Below are 19,477 nucleotides of genomic sequence, written 5' to 3'. Positions count from 1 at the left end.
TCTATAATTTTATCTGTTTACTATCCCCACAATCATGCTTAGTTTGGTCATGTGATATGTTTGAACAGTGAGTCTTTAACAAATTTAATACAAGCATAGTATTTTTAAAAATTTGGGAATTTCATACATGCATAATGTATTCACATAATTTCGACCCTCCTTGACCTTCAACTCCTCCTGTGTACCTTCCCACTCCCTCTCTAATCCATGACCTCTTCTTTTTTTTGTTTATCCCCTCATTTATTTTTTCCATTTGTAAGTTATCCATAGTAGCAGTAAACAGGATCCTAACTCCCTGCATTGATATGCCTGATTTTATTTTTGGCTAATTTTTTATTTATTTTTTTTTCATTTTATATACCAACCACAGTTCCCCCTCCCTCCCCTTCTCCTGCTCTCCCCCACCTCTTGTCCCCCTCCCTTCATCCACTCCTCAGAGAGGGTAAGGCCTTCCTTGGAGAGTTAACAAAGCCTGTCATACCAAACTGAGGCACGACCAAGCCCATCCCCCTGCCTCAAGGCTGAGTAAGGCATCCCACCCTAGAGAATGAGCTCCAAAAAGCCAGTTCATGCACCCTGATGAGTCCTGGTCCCACTGCCAGGGGCCTCACAAACAGATCAAAGCCACACAACTGTCAGCCACATTCACAGGGCCTAGTTCAGTCCCATGCAGGTTCCCCAGCTGTCAGTTCAGATTCTGTGAGCTTCCACTAGCTTGGGTCAGCTGTGTCTGTGGTTTTTCCCATCATTATCTTGCCCCCACCCCTGCTGTTTGCTCATATACTCCCTCCTGCCTCTCTTCAACTGATCTCCAGGAGCTCTTCCCAGTGCTTGGCTGTGGGTCTCTGCATCTGCTTCTGCCAGTTACTGGATGTAGGTTCTATGATGACAATTAGGACATTTAATAATCTGATTACAAGGGAAGGTCAGTTCAGGCACCATCTCCACTATTGCTAGGAGTCTTAGCTGGGGTCATGACCTCTTCTTTAAAAATTATTGTTATGTAAACATACATATATGTGTGTATATAAATCAATCTTCTGAGTTCATTTAGTGTTGTTCATATATGTATGTGTTTAGGGCTGACAAATGGAATTAAATAACCTATCAGGGTGCTTGTCCCTTAAGAAGACTGAATCTCCTTCGTGCCGCAGCCATTAATTAATTCCTGTAGCTCTTCATCTAGCATTGGGGCCTGGTGTTTTCCCCGACCCACACCGACTTGTTAACTTATGTGGTCATTGTGCTGGTCTTATTTAGGTGATCACATTGTTTAGATGCCATGAATGTGGCTTAACTGTCACATAAAGAAGATAACCAGTATCTTGCAGCAAATGTCCTAGTCCCCTGGCCCTTACAATCATCTTTCCTCTCTTTGTGAGTGGGCTCAGGGTACTCTGTTTTTATCTTTTTATTGCCTTCTCCTCTCTTACTGATATAGTTAAGAGTCTAAACAGTACACTGAAAAGGAGTGGATCCCAGTCTTGCTCCTGGTTTTGGTGAAAATCTTTGAGGTCTTCTCCATTTAGCTTTAGTCTGGCTATAGTCTTATCATACTTAGCCTTTATTATGTCAGGATATATTCCTTCTATCTCTAATCTACCCAGAGTTTGTCATGAAGGGGTTTTGGATTTGGGGAAAGGCTTTTTCTACATCTTCAGATAAGAAAGACTACATGATTTCTGTTCTTATATCTACTGATGCGATGGATCTCATTTATTTACTGATTTGTATATGTTGAACTATTCCTGCATCTCCAAAATGAAGCTGACTTGATTCTAGTGGACTAGCTTTTTGATGTATTTTTGAATCCAGTTTACAAGTGTTCTTGAGAACTTTTACAACTGTGTTTATCATTAATTTTCTTTTGTGGTTATATATTAATGTGTTGAAGCTGTCAACGTAATACTAGCTTCATAAAAAGAATTTGAAATCATTTTTTCCTTTTTTGTTTTGGAATAATATGTGAAGGATTGGTTTCAGTTCTTCTTTAAAGAGCTGCCAAATTCTTCAGTAAAATCTTCTAAACTAGGCTTTTTGTCAGAGGTGTTTAATTACTAATTCATCGATCTCATTGCTTATGACAGATCCATTTAAATTTTTGTCTCTTCTTGGTTTAACTTCAGTAGATCATATGCATTTAGAAACTCATATATGTCTGTAATGTTTTCCTATTTAGTGGAAATATAAGTTTTTAAATGTATATATTTTAAAAAAGATTTATTTATTATGTATACAGTGCTCTGTCTGCATGTTTACCTGCAGGCCAGAAGAAGGCACCAGATCTCATTACAGATGGTTGTGAGCCACCATGTGGGTACTGGGAATTGAACTCAGGACCTCTGGAAGAACAGCCAGTGCTCTTTAATGTTGAGCCATCTCTCCAGCCCTTAAAAGTATATTTTTATAATACTCTGAATTTTATTAATATTTGTTGGGATGTTTGCCCTTTAGTCTTTAATGCTATTAATTTGGGCCCCTCTTTTCTTTTGGTTACTTTGGCTAAGTAGTTATCAAACTTGTTAACTTTTCAAAGAACCTACTCTTCACTTGATGGATTAAAAGGTAGTTTCTATTTCATTGATTTCTGCCCTTGTCTTAATTATTTCCTTCTACCCACTAGTTTTGAGTTTGGTTTCTTTTGCTTTTCCAAGGTGCTGAGATTTCTCCCTAAGTTTTTATTTGAAATCTTGCTGATTTTATAATATGAGCACTTAGAGCAATATTCCCTCTTATTTTGATATGGTTCTTGATCTTCTTTCTGTCATAAAAACTTTTAATTTATTTCTTCATTTTTGTGGTTTTCAAATCATTGCTCTTTTGCATCCTGTTTAATCTCCATAGGTTATGTATTTTCCATGGTTTCTCCCATTTTCAAGCTTTATACTATTAAAGTCAGGTCTAATAAATAGTTATTCTTTTTCTATATTTCTTAAGGCTAGTTTTATGTCCTAGTAGGTGGTCAATTGTAGATTACAGCCCAAGGACTGTTGAGAATAATGTATTCTGTAATATTTTAGTTGAATATTCTGTAGATATCTGTTAAGTCTCTTTGCTCTATGGTGTCATTTAGCATCACTCTTTATTCATTTGTTTCCTGGACAACCAGTCTACTGGTGAGAGGGAGCTATTGAATTCACCCAGCATTATTGTATTATTGTATTAGAGTTAATACACGACTTTAAATCTAGTAGTATTTGTTTTATGAATTTGAGAGGTCCTGTGTTCATTAGGTGTATGTTTAGAATGGAAATGTCCTTTTTGGATCCTTCCCTTAATCAATAGGAAGTGACCTTCTTTACCTTGTCTCACCTCTATTAATTTGAAGTTTATTTTATCAAATATCAGAATAGTAACTCCTGTTTATTTCCCAGTTCCATTTGCTTGGAATACCTTTGTTCATCTTTCACTCTGTCTTTGGTAGTGAGGTATGTCTCCTGGAGGAGGCAACAAGAGGATTCCTGGTTTGGCTTGGTTTTTTAATGAAATCTGCTAGTCCGTGTCTTTTGATTGGAAAATTGAGTCTGATGATTATTGGAGCTATTATTGAAAGATGTATATCCATTCCTGTCATTTTGTTGGTATTATATTGTTCTTTGGTATTATATAGACTTCATTGCTGAACAAATATCTTAGCATTGTTTAATTTTCTCTAACTTCATGAATGTGTTTACCATTCTCTTCTACTTAAAGTATTCCTTCTAGTATCCTTTGTTGAGCTATCTTAGTGGATATAAATTCCTTTAAGCTACTTTTGTCATAAGCTATTTCTCCTTCTATTGTGATAGTTTTTCTGGGTAGAAGAGAAGAGTCTGTGCTAGCATCAGTGGTCTTTTGGGAGTAAAACTACATTAATTCATGCTTCTTTGGCTTTTTAAAATTATCAATGATGTATCAGATGTTATTCTGATGGCCCTGACTTTATATATGTGACTTGGGCCTTCTCTCTTGAAGCTTTCATTTCCCTTTCTTTTTTCTGTATATTTGGGGTTTTAACTGTAATATGTTATGGAGTGTTTCTTTTCTGGTCCTATCTATTTGGTGTTCTGTGTGCCTCTTGTACCTGGATAGGTATCGTGTTGGTTTATTTTATGTCAACTTGAAACAAACTGGAGTCATTTGGGAAGAGGGGACCTCAACTGAGAAAAATGTCCTCACTAGATTGGCCTTTAGGTAAGCTTGTGGTACATTCTCTTGATTAATGCTTGATGTGTGAGGCCCCAGCTCACTGTGGTAGGTGCCACCACTGGGCTGGTGGTCTTGTGGTATAAGAAAGCAGGTTGAGCATATCATGAAGAACAAACCAGTAAGCAGCAGTCCTCCATGGCTTCTGCTTATTCCTACCTTGAGTTCCCAGTCTGATTTCCCATAATGATGGACTACAACTGTAAGCTGAAATAAACCCTTTCCTCCCCAAGTTGCTTTTGGTCATGGTGTTTATTTATTACAGCAACAGCAAATCTAAGACAGCCGTGTTCTCCCATAGCTTTGGAAAATTACCTTCTATGATTTTAGGGAAATATATAACTATGCCTTTGTCATAGTATTCTTCTGGGCCCATAATTTGCAAATTTGGTGTTTTCATAATGTCACACCGATACCATTTATTCCCTTCAGACACTTTTTAAAATCTGTACTCCATATGATCCACTCTACTGGTGAGTCTTTTCACTGTAAGTTTTGCTTGGCTTACTGAAAATTTTACTTACAGTATCATTTCTGTTTGGTCTTCAGTATTTTTGTCTTTCGTTGAATAATATTTTCATATCCTGAATTTATTTCCTTATCTCACTCAATTCCTTATTTGTATTTTCTTGGAATTTATTCAAGAGATTATTCATATTCTCTACAAATTCATTCATCTATTTATTAGTTTCCTCTCTGAAATATTTGAAAAGCTTTATAATCATTGTTTTGAATTCTTTGAAATTTTATCTATGTCACTGTCATTGACACCCATCAATGTGAGACTGTTAGTTTGGGGGGTGATATTTTGTCTTTGCATTTCATGTTTTCCACTGAGATTTGCCCGCATGGAGTTAGTTTTTTTAAGATGCTCTGGCAACTTGAGTGGAGTGTGTATATGTTTTGGTGCTTCATATTCTTTCTGCCTCAAGAGTCTTTGCTGGGCTCCGTGTTGCTTAATGTTCAGTTACAGAGAGACTTGGTGCTGATTTGTGCATTGTAAAGGCTTTCTGGAGTCCATACACAAAGGGAAAGGAAAAGAAAAAATGGCAAGGAAAGGTTCTGGAGAGACAGACCACTGGGTAAGTGCATGTATAGTCTTGCAGAGGATCCACATCAAGACAAATGCCTGTAACTCCAGCTCCAGGGGGAGTCAGATGTTTCTGGCCTCCACAGGTACCTGTAACCACATTTATGCACCCACACAGGAATACACAAATATATATAGTTAAAAATAATAAAATTAGTTTCTTTAAAAATAAAATAATGATCAAAATCACCCCCACATGCATTCTGAATGAAGGCAGAGTACAGAGTATATGTTTTAAATTACATGCCAGACAACATTTTAAAGATAAAGATTCCCCTGCTCATTTTTAGTCAGCATCTATTTTGCCCTTGTTTAAAGTCTTTGAACTTTAAATGAATTTTGAAAAGCAACTGTATAATTCCTATGCTGATCACTTCATATATGAGCTTAGATTATTGATCTCCAACATGTAAAACCTGCATAAAGTGTGAATCCTAATGACACAGACTCTTCACAAATTAGCGTGTTAGGTGACCCAAAGGCAAAAATAAGTGAAGCTAAGATGTCATTGTTATGGTAATATAAATAAATTAATTAAATCATATAAAAAATAAAATTATGGTCTTGACCTTATAAAAGATTTAATACTTACAAGCCAACTAACTGATTGGCTTACATTTGTCACTTTCTGGCCAATACAAGTATTTGTACAATAACTATTTGTTGAGCACCTCTGATCAATTTCAGAGCCAACTTCAAACTTAATAACTGCATACCTCTGAGCACTATTCCATCCCGCAGCTTCCTTAGCTATAAAATGAGTATTTGCTTTATAGACTTGTAGACAGACTAAGCAAATAAATACACATAAAACACTCAGAACAGACTCCTTCCTTCCTTCCTTCCTTCCTTCCTTCCTTCCTTCCTTCCTTCCTTCCTTCCTTCCATGTGTGTATGGGGTGTAAGTGAAGTTTTCCAATCCCAGCAGACACTTCCAAATTACCACATGATGCTTATATTACTTATAAATGTTCAGCTGATAGCACAGGCTTATTACTAACTAGCTCTTACAATTTAAATTAACTCATTTCTATTAATCTACATTCTGCCACATGACTCATGGCTTTACCTGTCCTCCAGCATGCCCTGCTCCCTCTGCAGCTCCTGGTGACTCTCTGTGACTCCACCCTTCCTCATCCCATCATTCTCAGTTTGGCTTTCCCACCTACCTTTATCCTGTTCAGCTATTGGCCAGTCAGCTTGTTTAGTAAAACAATCATAGTGACATACATTCACACAGTGTAAAGGAATATTCCACAGCAATGGGGGGGCATAGGTATATATATGGATAGGCATAAATACCTATACTGGTACATGAAGAGGCCCAAGGAGTATGTCAGATGTCTTCCTCTTTGCTTTAGTCCTTTGAGATAGGATCTCTCCCTACAGCTTGCCATTTTTTTACTAAGCCTGGCTGGTCGGCACGCCATAGGAATTCTTCCTATATATCCCTCCCCCTGCAGATCTGGGCTTTCAGGAGCTTGCAATCCTATTGGCTTTTTGCATAGGTTCTGGGGATCAGATTCAGGTCTTTGTGTTTGAGCAGCAAGTGCTCTTTCCCACTGAGCCATCTCCCCAGATCCCTCCCCTTTCTGTGTCTGGCTTTTGCTGAGACTGTTCTCAACTTCCCAAGTTCAAGTGTCAAATGAAGTAAGTTTTCACCTTGGCTTTCTGATTATTGAGACTAAAGGAAAACAGCAAGAACAAAAGAACAAAACAAACAATAACAACAACAAAACCCCACCATACCAGGTTTAGAATAAATACCACTAAACAAATAGTTCTTATCAAATGGTAGTTATCTTCATATTATCATATAATCAATCAGTGAATTCTATTTTAAGTATGTAATTTTACATTCACTTACCATCATGTACAAGCAAGAATTATGATTCAAGTGAACCACAGACAAAGGGGCTGATATAATCTGCCTGTGCTTATACAGCCTAATGAATGGCTGGTAGTTCCAACAACCTAAATGATTGATGGCATTAGGCTCATTCTTCTGATGGATTTCTGATACTCCAGGCTTTTACTTATGGCTGCCATATACCATTCCTACTGGTGAGAGCAACCCCATTGGATACAGCTTCTAGTTGTCATACATGCACTATTTCATGTGGTTATCATAGGCCAATACCATTATCTCTAGGTTTTAGAGACTGGGGTTCATCAATGTGACTTACTCAAGAACATATTGTAGTAAGTAAATAGCATAATGTCATAGTCATTTAACCATGTAGCGTCAGAGGAAATAAAGGAAAGAAACAAAGTGCTAAAACTAAAATTTATTTCTGACAAATCTTTGAATGAATATTGATTATATTTGCAAAAATGTTGCTCTAATCGTAGTTATGAATTTAATTATCTCCATTCCCAGAAAGCAGAAAAGATAATAATAATCACATTTGAAGTGGAAGAGTCATGGCTGACAGAACACATAAGCTATTCAGAAAATAATTTAAGTGAAGTTGAAACCAGTCTGGGCATACAGCTATTATTCTATTCACCATGGGGTTTTTCAGTCATGATTAATTGTAGAGGAAAGTGTTTGAAGAATATATTCTTTGAAAAAGTGACAGAGGTGAATGAACTCGAAAGAGAGCTGAAGATGATTCATATTATTGGAATATAAATTTCTTATGATCCTCAAAGACAGAATCTGATTCATTTCACACAGGCTGTATGCTACTGCACCTGCCTTTCACTTGCTTAATTCATAAATAGTACAGGCATGGACTTCACACTTCATGAAGTGGTAACTGTGTTGTGTTCGGGTATTTTTGTGGTTCCAGAAGTAATTTCTTGTCTGTTTAAAATGTTTTATACTGAATGTTTAGATGCTTGGGTAAGTAAAAAAAAAATAGATTTTTTTTTACTCAAAATTAGTGATATATTAAGTAGAAAAAGGAAATGATTCTAAAATACACTCTTTTCCTCCTTACTACAGTTATAGCCATGACTCTTGTTTAAGACTCAAATTGTTAACATAAATATGACTTACTTGAAAATTTGTTCAAAACTCAAATTGGATTTTATAATGTGAATAAGAACAGGAAAAAAAGTAAAATATACTTTAGAGTCTATCCTATAAATGAAGAAACATCTAGGTAACAGTGGTTAATTTTCAGGAAAGTGAATATAAATGTCATAGTCCTGAGGTATTTGATATAACATTCCAAATACCACCCTACCATCAGCATCTTAGAACTTACAATATCCAACTACATCAAGTATGATTACTATTATCTTTTCTACTTTTATAGAGTGTAGATAGCTAAATTCAAGTGTGACACACTAGCCTGTAGCTTGAGTTTTCCTGCCTGGCCCACAGTCAGAACAAATCTCTCTCACCTGCCAGTCCCACAGCCTCTCAGACCCGACCAAGTAAGCACAGAGACTTATATTGATTACAAACTGTATGGCCATAGCAGGCTTCTTGCTAACTGTTCTTACAGCTTAAATTAATCCATTTCCATAAATCTATACCTTGCCACATGGCTCGTGGCTTACCAGGATCTTCACATGTGGCTTGTCATGGTGGTGGCTGGCAGTGTCTCTCTGACTCAGCCTTCCACTTCCCAGCTTTATTCTCCTCCTTGTCCCGCCCATACTTCCTGCCTAGCCAATGGCCAATCAGTGTTTTATTTATTGACTAATCAGCAACACATGTGACATACAGAACATCCCACAGCACTTCCCCTATTTTTTTTTTCAAAAAGGAAGGTTTTAACCTTAAAGTAAAATTACATATGATTTGGGAATTTGGGCGTAGCTTCTCTTACTACTTCCTGCTGGAGGGGGGCGCTGTATCTTATGGGGAAACAAAGAAAATTTTAGGATTATGGAATAGTCCATGAGGCTGTATTGTCTGAGCCAGTTGCCTTGAATCCAATCTGAACGTTGGATTATCTGGGCCATGGTGTCATCGGAGACCTTTCAGGGGGTCTTGGCTGGTCAAACCTGATGTATCTTAATCTGGAACAAATCCATAGCCTCTGGCTTTCTGTGGAAACAAAAGAGACTCTTTTCCAAAGCAACATATCCTTATATCCAAATTTTGAAGTCAAGGTATCTTTAAAGTATACATATTGGTTTAACTCAGCTTCCTTTACAATCAAATATCTCTCTGCAGTTAAGAATCCCAAAGACAACACAATCCAGATTCTCTGTGTAATATTCATCTTTATGTGGCTTATTTTTTTTATATTAATTTTACTGTCTCTTTAAAGACTTTATTTTTTAAAACTATGTATTTGTTTATGTAACTGTATATATCACCTTTTTTGTCTCTTACAAGCCTACATATATTTTACACACATTGTAAACTATTACATCTGAATCTGTCTTATTGTGAATCTATTGCTTTAAACTGCAGCAGCTGTGGCTGCTGGCTCCGCCCATCTCAGCTTCCCAACATGGCCGTGGTACTTTACCACCAGGCTCTGGGAGCTATCATGGGTCTATGCTTTTATCCAAGCAGTGTGTAGCCCAGAAACCTCTTTTTTTGTTTTGTACTAGCAAAGGCTAAATCCACCATGCAGCTTAATGTGCCACTTGCAGAGGCCTCATTCTCGCCATATGGCAGGTCAAGCGCACACGCTAGGAACCCACCAGTAGCTCAAACCGGCAGCTGCCGCTCATTTGAGAGAGACAATTAGGAACTGTTTTTAGCTCCGTTGTAGAATCTTTTTTCTCAGTTTTTAGGTGGAAACTCTTGCCACCACGTTGGATGCCATTTGTAGCTTGAGTTTTCCTGCCTAGTCCACAGTCAGAACAAATCTCTCTCACCTGCCAGTCCCACAGCCGCTCAGACCTGACCAAGTAAGCACAGAGACTTATATTGATTACAAACTGTATGGCCATGGCAGGCTTCTTGCTAACTGTTCTTACAGCTTAAATTAATCCATTTCCATAAATCTATACCTTGCCACATGGCTCGTGGCTTACCAGGATCTTCACATGCGGGTGGCGGCTGGCAGTGTCTCTCTGACTCAGCCTTTCACTTCCCAGCTTTATTCTCCTCCTTGTCCCGCCCATACTTCCTGCCTAGCCAATGGCCAATCAGTGTTTTATTTATTGACTAATCAGCAACACATGTGACTTACAGAACATCCCACAGCACTAGCCTATATACACACATTAAATAAGTTAATGCAAATGTTCAAAGGTCATAAACAAGATGATCAGAGTAGGAGAGCCAGTGATGGTAACTAGCATAAACAAGCATATCCTCTGTATTTTGGAAAGAGAAATCAAATGATAATGCTTGGGACAGAAGGAGAGCTATAGGAATTGATTTGCAACAAGTACAAATGTCTTCAATAATGAAGATACCCTTTCCTCTCTTCAGCTCTATGAGTCAGCTACTGCTGTATTATGTCCTACTTCACAGCCAAACTTCTCAACAGAGTTGTTCGCCCTTGCTTCCAATGTTTTCATCTCTTACTCTCTCCTTGCTAGTTCCAAAATCTGTCATGAGTCTCTCTACATAATTCCTTGATAGGACTTCAGTGACTTCCTTGATTAGATCCATTTGGTTTACACTAGTAAACCGTAATATACAAAAGATAGTACTTAGAATTTTAACATCTAGAAAGTAGATAGTGAAAAATACTGGTCCAAAAGGGATAGAAAGTTGAATAAAGTTGGTACACAGCAGGATCCAAAAGATAACTGATTGTTACTGTAAAGCTACAGAAATGTTCTAATAATATACGTTCAGGAAGATTGTTATGTTTATTTATTTCTACATTCCCTCTACTCCATGTTGTCAGGAGCCTTAGGAATCATTCATATGTAAGTGCGCACATTATCCCAATACAGAATCTAGGGAAATCTCTCTCTCTCTCTTTCCTCTCTCCTCCTCTCTTCTCTCTCTCTCTCTCTCTCTCTCTCTCTCTCTCTCTCTCTCTCTCTCTCTCTCTCTGCCCTCTCTCTCTCTTTGAAGAAACTGAGGTTTATTATAGGAATTTTGAAAAAATAAACCTAAAGTACAAAAAGTACTCAGAGGATTTCTCTGAAAACATAAATTTCAGAATACTGTTTCACCTGTATCTCGCTCTGTCTTGCATGGAAATGTTTCCCAGAGCTTAGACTCTTATACTTAATTTCGGGAAAGATGAATTAGCTGCTTGTGCACATCATCAAAGGGTTAACAGACTTCAAGGATCAGGTAAAAATATCTCTGATTTTAAGTGTTCTATCAAAAGGGGGTAAATCCATCAATTTACCTAAATTATTTGAAACAAATAATTTGAGTTTTTAAGATCATGTGTGTATGTGTTTTGACTTAGCCATTTATATTTAATGCCTCATCAGTCAAATATTTTCTTATGGAAACCTAAAGAACTTTTCCATGAGAAATATACAACACTATCACCTTAAAAAAGTATATTTGAAAGGAAAAATGTATAATAATCTTTAGTACCATCCAAGAAACCAGTAATACAAAAGTCATGTGGTAAAGGTTTTGCATTTTGTATCAGTCTATTCAAAGTTGTATTTCATACAATTCCAGAATCTTCAGAAAATGCATATATTCCAACACAATCTCGTTTAATTTGGCATGACATTCAACTTGGACACTGATATCTTCACAATATTCCAAGCGATTCAAATACAGTAAATTTTGAGAAAAACTGTTTAAGGTTTACTTTCATATAATAAAAATTAGAGATCTCTTAAAAGAGCATGATATCTTTGGTTCTCTTTGATTTTTTAAGGTTATTGATTAGAATCTGGTAGGTTTTATGTACTCACCCTCTCATCCTAGACAATCACATACAGACAAAATAAAAATATCATGCAATAACACATGATTATACATTAATATTTAATTCAGTATGTGTATATTTTCCTCTTTGACTTTATTTTGTAATATAAAACCTTAATAATGGTATTTGAGGATTGAAAGACCACGTCTGCCTATGGTGCTATTTATATATTTGTTAGGCTCATGAATCTCTTAGAAACTATTAAGTGGAAAACATATATTAATAAAATTTATGAAACTGTCTAGGACATAGCATACTTGGATCATGACATGGAAAAGGAAAATAGTAAATTATTTTTTCCGTTTTCAAAATGTAATTTATATAAAATTATATCATTGCCCTCTTCCTTTCTTCCTCCCACCACTCCCATTTTCCTCACCCCAACTCCTGGTCCCTCTCAAATTCATAACCTCATATTTATTATTGTTTTCCACTACACAACACTCATATATATGTACACATATATGAATATATATATATATATATATATATATATATATATATATATATATTATATGTATACACAAATAGAACCTGCTGGGTCCATTTATTGTTACATGTGCTTAGGGCTGACCATTTTGAATTGGATAACCTATCAGAGGGCTTATCCCTGGAGAAGACTTATTTGCTCTCTTAGTATTCATTAAATGCCTGTATCTCTTTATGGTGGGGACTTGTAAGATTTCCTCTGTGGATGTTAGCATGTCAGCTGATGTTGTCACTGTGCGGGTCTTGTTTAGCAACTGTATTGTTGAGATTTAATGGGTGCAGTTCTCTGTCATATATAGAGGACTCAAATAAACCTGGTCTTCTGGCTCTTACAATATTTGTCTATCCTTTTCCATGATGTTTACTGAGCGTTAATTGTAGAGGTTGTGTTCTAGATATATCCATTGGGGCTGGACATCCCATGGTCAGTTGTTATCTCCATTTTGACCATATGCTTATTTCTGAAATGGTTTCCATCAGCTACAAAATGAACCTTCTTTGATGTGAGGTGAGGGCTACACCATTCATCTTAATGGCTCTTTCAGGTCCATGTTATCCTCATTCTGGACGCAGCAGAGAATGGAATTAAATACATAGGTCCTGTCATGATATTGTTTAGGTTTTAAGTCTGGCTTAACCATTACTAGCTATGTGAGCTAGCAAGCTCCATAGACTTTTCTTTCAGTTTCCTTCCTTACCTCTTAAATAGGAGTGATAACAGTACCCATCATGTTGGGTTACCATAAAGAATGGAAGGAATGCTACATGTCCAACACTGAGAACAATGCTAAAAATGTGAAAGGAACTGCATGGCATTTGTGATCATCAGTACTCAGTGATATGTTCTTTCCACAGGTTTAATCAAAACTCAGAAAACTGTATTTGAAGATTTTGCCAAAGTCCAGTCTTGGCTAGGGTTCAGGTCATGAGATGGGGAAGGGGCATTGGGGCCAAAAAATGAACTGTCTGACCACCAGATGAATTTCACACAAGTGGCCAGCCCTGAATAACTCCAACTGTCTTTATTTATACATCAAAAACAAGCATGTTTTTTCATAATAACAAACACGTTTTTTCCATCCTCCAATGTTAACCTCCATCAAAAACAAATATGTCAAGTATGTTTTTCCAACATTTACATCAAAACATCTTTAAACCAAAAACACTTACCATTTTGCTAGCTTGGTCAAATATTGAGTTGGGTACATCCTGTCTTTACAAAACTAAAAGGTAATTGACATAGGCACGCATTTTCAAAAACAACAACTTTGTTCAAAACATATTTACAGAAATAGGGATGATCTGCCTCTGATCCTGTTAGCAATGAATCAGGACAACTCCCAGGGTCAGAAGTGACAGCTGGCATCCCCAGACAAGAAACCCGAGAAGCATCAGCTCCCAAAAATTTTAGGGGAAGATATTCAAGAAAAAAAATGGGGTTTCCAGGAATGATCACATCTGTCCCATGCATTATTGACAAAATGACACTAAAACTGCCAAGAGAATCATCAGTCTTATGAAAGAGAAGACAGCATGCAGGCCGCTTGGTCCCAGCAGTATTCTGCACTGTCCTGAAGTCCACTGGTCCTTGCCAAGTGAGACAGTCCCCGTGGGCTTTTGCCTCATCTAGAGACCTGTTGGACAAGCATTCATATACTGATCTGATACTAGGCCTCATGGCTCCCAACAAGATTCATAATTCAGTTCAGTGGCAATGTCTCTAAGAATATCTCTTTGCATCATGGTAAGAGGTTTACACACGTGTTTAATTAAATGCTGTCCAGGAGACACTATTTTCCTATATAGTTTAGCAATCATTTGATACAATAAATGTTTGGGAAATGCTTCAGAAGTTTGACTATTTTCTCACACATAATGAGGCTCTAGGCTTAAAGGATTACTTTCACTCTCCCAAGTATACAGATTTTAATTACTCTTGGTCTCTGGATCTCCTGTTCTTGTTTATAATGCCCTCCATGTAGAGAGAACTGCTACTTATCCTTTAAGATACAGTTACGACATTGTCTCCTCCAAGAAGCCTTGCTAACAGGTTACTACCCACTATGTCAACCTAGCAGCCAGCCCAGTAGTAATGTGAGTGAACTAGTGGTCACTGTCCTTCTGGGTCTCTATGTACCCCCTTGTCATTACACACAGCCATTATCTTTTCATATTATTTTCTTGTCTCCTTCCCTCATCAGCCATATGAATTCTTTTAATATAAGAACTGAAACTTCCCTCTTCATCCCTTGCATATGGTCTGATTGTGTTGGAGGGCAAGGTAGAAGTTCAAGAAGCGCTTGTGAATAAATGAACAAACATCTGCCAGCACAGCATCCCTTCATCCTTTGGAATGTGTGTTGTGGAGCAAACCAAAGAAGGCGAAAATACGATCAGTAAGCTAAAGAGTGAATAATCTAATTAGAACAACAGAACACAAATGCATAAAAACGTGTGAAAGGCTGTGGATCAGCAATTACTGCAATACACTGTGCCATAAACAACTTCATAATCTTAATGATCTGAAAGAGCAAATCGGTTTTTCCACTCTTTCTTTTGTTCTCTTACTCAGCTTTGGGCTTGGTTCCAGGCTGCAGGCTGGCCTCGGGTTTCCTTTCCTAGCAGTTTGCTAGGGCAGCTTTCTCATGGTTCATCACTAGAACAAAACAGGCAAGCCAACCGTGAATTCACTTTTAGCTTTCTGCTCACCTTTCACTGGTTAAAGCAAGTAACACACGATGAAGAATCAACAGCACCCAAGGGAAAGGAAGTATGCTGCCCCACTGTGGGAAAGGCAAGAAGTGAATTTGTGTTAATGCTTAGATTACCACACGGTGCAGTTGGCTGTCCATTTAAAGTGCTAGGAGATGCCACGAGGTTCCTTGAACGAAAAAAAAAATTCAATGAGTAAGAGTAGTCTGGGAAGAGTTTTCAAATGAAACAACTATCCAGCTATCCCATAAAAACAAAAAAATACAGTTTGGATAAAAGGAAACACAGTATCGTTCCAAAGAGGAGAAACTAAAACAGGCAGCAACCTGGCAGGATCCAGAATGCAGTCCAGTGTGCTTAAGAATACATGAATGCGGCTAAATGGGGCCAAAGATCAGCCTCTTGTGTCTCAGCATTTGTTTAGCTATTGGACTCCTTGAAGCAATTAGGCCGCACGACTCTTGACTCAACTTCTTTTCTCATTTTCCCATACAGCTCCTCTGACCTCAAATAACAATCAGGATTCCCAGTTGTAAGTAAAAGAGTCTGAGTCTACCTCTAGGTGGCTTCAACATAATATGATGACAAGGAAAGCTGCTAAACTAAGGCAAGGAAATGGAAAGTATCTGCATAAGCAGAGTCTGATCCTGTCACTTAGATTTAACTAGAGAATCTGCGTTATCTTATAAAAACAGAATTCAGAGCTCATTCAGTGCCAAGACTAGCGGGGTAACTCAGTAGTGAGGCACTGAATGACAGTGTTCCATGCCTGTGGCCCTAGGTCCAATCCCAAGTGAGAGAAACAGAAAGAGATAAGGTCATGCCATTAGTACTAAGACACTGTGGAACACTGGGACATAAACGTTATTGTCCTTGTGTTCTTTCAATAGTGATGCAGTATAGTAGTGCCTGCTCTCCATGCATCTGCTCTGGATCCATCTAAACACTGAGATGAGTGCACCTAATTGGTTGATCTGAGGTCACCATCCATATCCTGGCTGCAGAAGCTGTTAGGAATTTTAAGTATAAGCGACTATTGTTTGGCTCTTAGTATCATAATGATGATTTCTTCTAAGAAATAGGCTCCATATCCACTCATATGGCTAAAATGGATCTAAGAACAGACAGTAGTTCAGAAGCTGGCAGTCAAAAAAGTTTCTTTATGGGACTTTTTTAATATAAAAAATGAAAAAGTCAACCTCCACTTCTGCTTGATGGGATGGCCAAACACCCTAATTGTCGTGCTAGAAACCCAGTTCAACGACTGAGGGATCTGGATGCAGAGATCCATGACTAGGCCCCGGGTGGATCTCTGGGAGTCCAATTAGCGAGAATGAGGAGGGTTTATATGAGCGAGAATTGTTGAGACCAAGGTTGGATAAAGCACAGGGACAAATAGCCAAACGAATGGAAACACACGAACTATGAACCAATGGCTGAGGGGCCCCCAACTGGATCAGGCCCTCTGAATGAGTGAGACAGTTGATTGGCTTGATCTGTTTGGGAGGCACCCAGGCAATGGGACCGGGTCCTGTGCTCATTTCATGAGTCGGCTGTTTGAAACCTGGGGCCTATGCAGAGTCGCTTGGCTCGGCCTAGGAGGAGGGGACTGGACCTACCTGGACTGAGTCTACCAGGTTGATCTCAGTTCTCGGGGGAGGCTTTGCCCTGGAGGAGGTGGGAATGGGGGGTGGGCTGGAGGGGAGGGGAGGTGGCGGGAGGGGGGAGAACAAGGGAATCCGTGGCTGATATGTAGAACTGAATTGTATTGTAAAATAAAATAAAATAAAAAAATAAGTCTCTAACCAACTTTATACTTTCTCCCTCTGAAATCCCATAGGAATTTGTTTTGGAACTACTGTTTTCATACTCATCTCATGTAACTTTTAATTTCCAGAAATCATTCATTTGTCTGGAGTGTAATCAATATGTGGACACTGACCATGATTTGTATCTCTAAGTATCCAATATGTTTATCCCAGATAATGCTTGTAGTGCCTCAATAAGATTTTCATATTTTGATTTTTTAATTTTTAATTAATTTTTAATGAGTCTCAGGCATTTGAATACTTGGTCCCCTGTTGGTAGTGCTGTTTACGGGGGCTTGGGAGGTGTGGCCTTGCTGGAGGAAATCCGTCACTAGGGATAGGCTTTGCCTGTTGAAGGACTCCAGCCATTTCCAGTCTCTCTGCTCCATATTTACGGTTAAAGATATGAGCTCTCCGCTTCCTGCTGCTGTCACCATACTGCTCGCTGCCTTGCTTCCCTGCCTTGAGTGACTCTCAACCCTCTGGAACCATAAGCACAAATGAACACTTCCTTCTACAAATTGCCTTGGTCATACTGTTTTATCACAGTGACAGAAAAGTAGCTAATACAGTAAGTAGATTAAATAATGGGTGTCTTTATGACATTTCCATACAAGTGTCATAGTACTTGGTTCATAATTGTCCCCCATCATGCTATGTCTCACTCTACGATGGGTCCTTTCCTATTCCCTGATAGTACTCCTTCAAATGATTTTTATTAACTGACTAATAAAAAGTGGGTACTGGAGAAAGGAAAGCTACATGTCATTCTAATATAATTTTTAGGCAGGGAGTCATACGAGTCTAAAGTGGGTGTCGAAATGAGTAGGAAAAGACAGACACAATCGCCATTCACTGCCTGCTCTGCCTCAGGAGCATCTACTGTGCAAACGCCCTCCCAAGACCTGGCCTTTGATGACATTTCATCAGCACCTTCAATTTAATTGGCCATGGTAGGGATTCTACTAAGACTATGAACCTAGACTCTCTCCTGACCCAGAGAACTAGTTGTTAAACATTTTATTCATTTATCATTGGTTGAAGGAAAAAGAAATGCCCTCTATATTCCTCTCATTCTTTCAAATTAATATTTAGCAATTTAAATGTTAGTACACATATGTTATCTGTATTTTGCATATCATTCTTTTTAATGTGGATTTTCAAATCGGAATAATGTAGCTATGAGGAAATGGCATAATGTATGAAAGGATAGAGGAGTTAATGTATGCATATATTTTAGCTTATGTTTTTTTAAGATGGAGCATATCTTAAGATGCCAATCAAATGAATATTTAATAAAGTGTTTTTTAGTTTTAAAAGACTAGATAACAATGGAGAAGATAAACAACTAAGAGAATGTTCCACACTCCATCATCCTCCACCCCTTCCATCCAATGCCACCGGACAACTTCCCATTGTTAACGTGTATATTGTCACCTCAGAAGACTGAAACAATACTGTGGGCAAAGGACAGACACAGCAGCACACCTTCAAATGAGCACTGGCGTAACACAATGGAAAACACCTCCCTTCGAGTAGAAAAACAACCTATGCATCTCCTTTGGAACTGGATGAGTCTATTACAGCTTTCTAACCTCCTTGTTCAGATGTTAATGAAATGCTTTCCAGCGTGCTTTCATAGTCAGGATCCACTCAATAAAAGCTTTCCTGCTAAATGGTTGCATGGCATCAGCAGTGTTATTCTCCCAGGGTTGTGTGGATTCCGCTGCAATGTGTCCATCAAAGGGAACAATGCAGTCAGGTCTCCAAAGGACTGCTTTGGCCAGTGTTAAGTGGCAGAATGACAGCATTTCCCTTTGTGAGATGAAGGACGTTCACACTTAAAAGTCTTTAAGAACAGAAAAACTGAGAGCAATGTCTGTAAAACCTTAAAATTAAATGCATGTTTTTCCTTTATTGTAAAGCATCTAGTTTCCGTAGAATGAATCTTGTTGATGCCAGTTTCAAGGTTGCTGTTCTTTGTGCTTTGAAACCAAGGTCAAACGAGAGGCAGCTCAGAGGCCTTGAGATCGTCATTGACAAGGAAAATAGAGCTTTATAGCTGTTGTACTAATTAATCACTTCAAAAAAGGAGAAATATGAAAAAACATGTATTTATGCATAAACACATATATGCACATGCATTTAACCTGTCAACAGCTAATTGAAAATTTGCTTTGTGATCTTATGCTTGTCATCATATACAGCCAAACGTCAGATATGTTTAAATATATGTTCTGGAGTTAAATGAGCATGGGGGAAATGTAGTTTCTTTTATAACTCTTCTCCAACATACTGGTGTAGAAAAGGTTGCCTTTCAAGAAATCTGCACTTTCAGAGTTATTGCAATTAAAATGTGAGTTCGAGGAATAGCTCAGTGGTAGAGAACTTGCTTGGCATATGCAGAATGTTGGGTT

Source organism: Peromyscus eremicus, chromosome X (genome assembly GCF_949786415.1).
Source record: "Peromyscus eremicus chromosome X, PerEre_H2_v1, whole genome shotgun sequence".
In the NCBI taxonomy this organism is placed as follows: domain Eukaryota; kingdom Metazoa; phylum Chordata; class Mammalia; order Rodentia; family Cricetidae; genus Peromyscus; species Peromyscus eremicus.
This window is presented reverse-complemented; position numbering follows the sequence as displayed.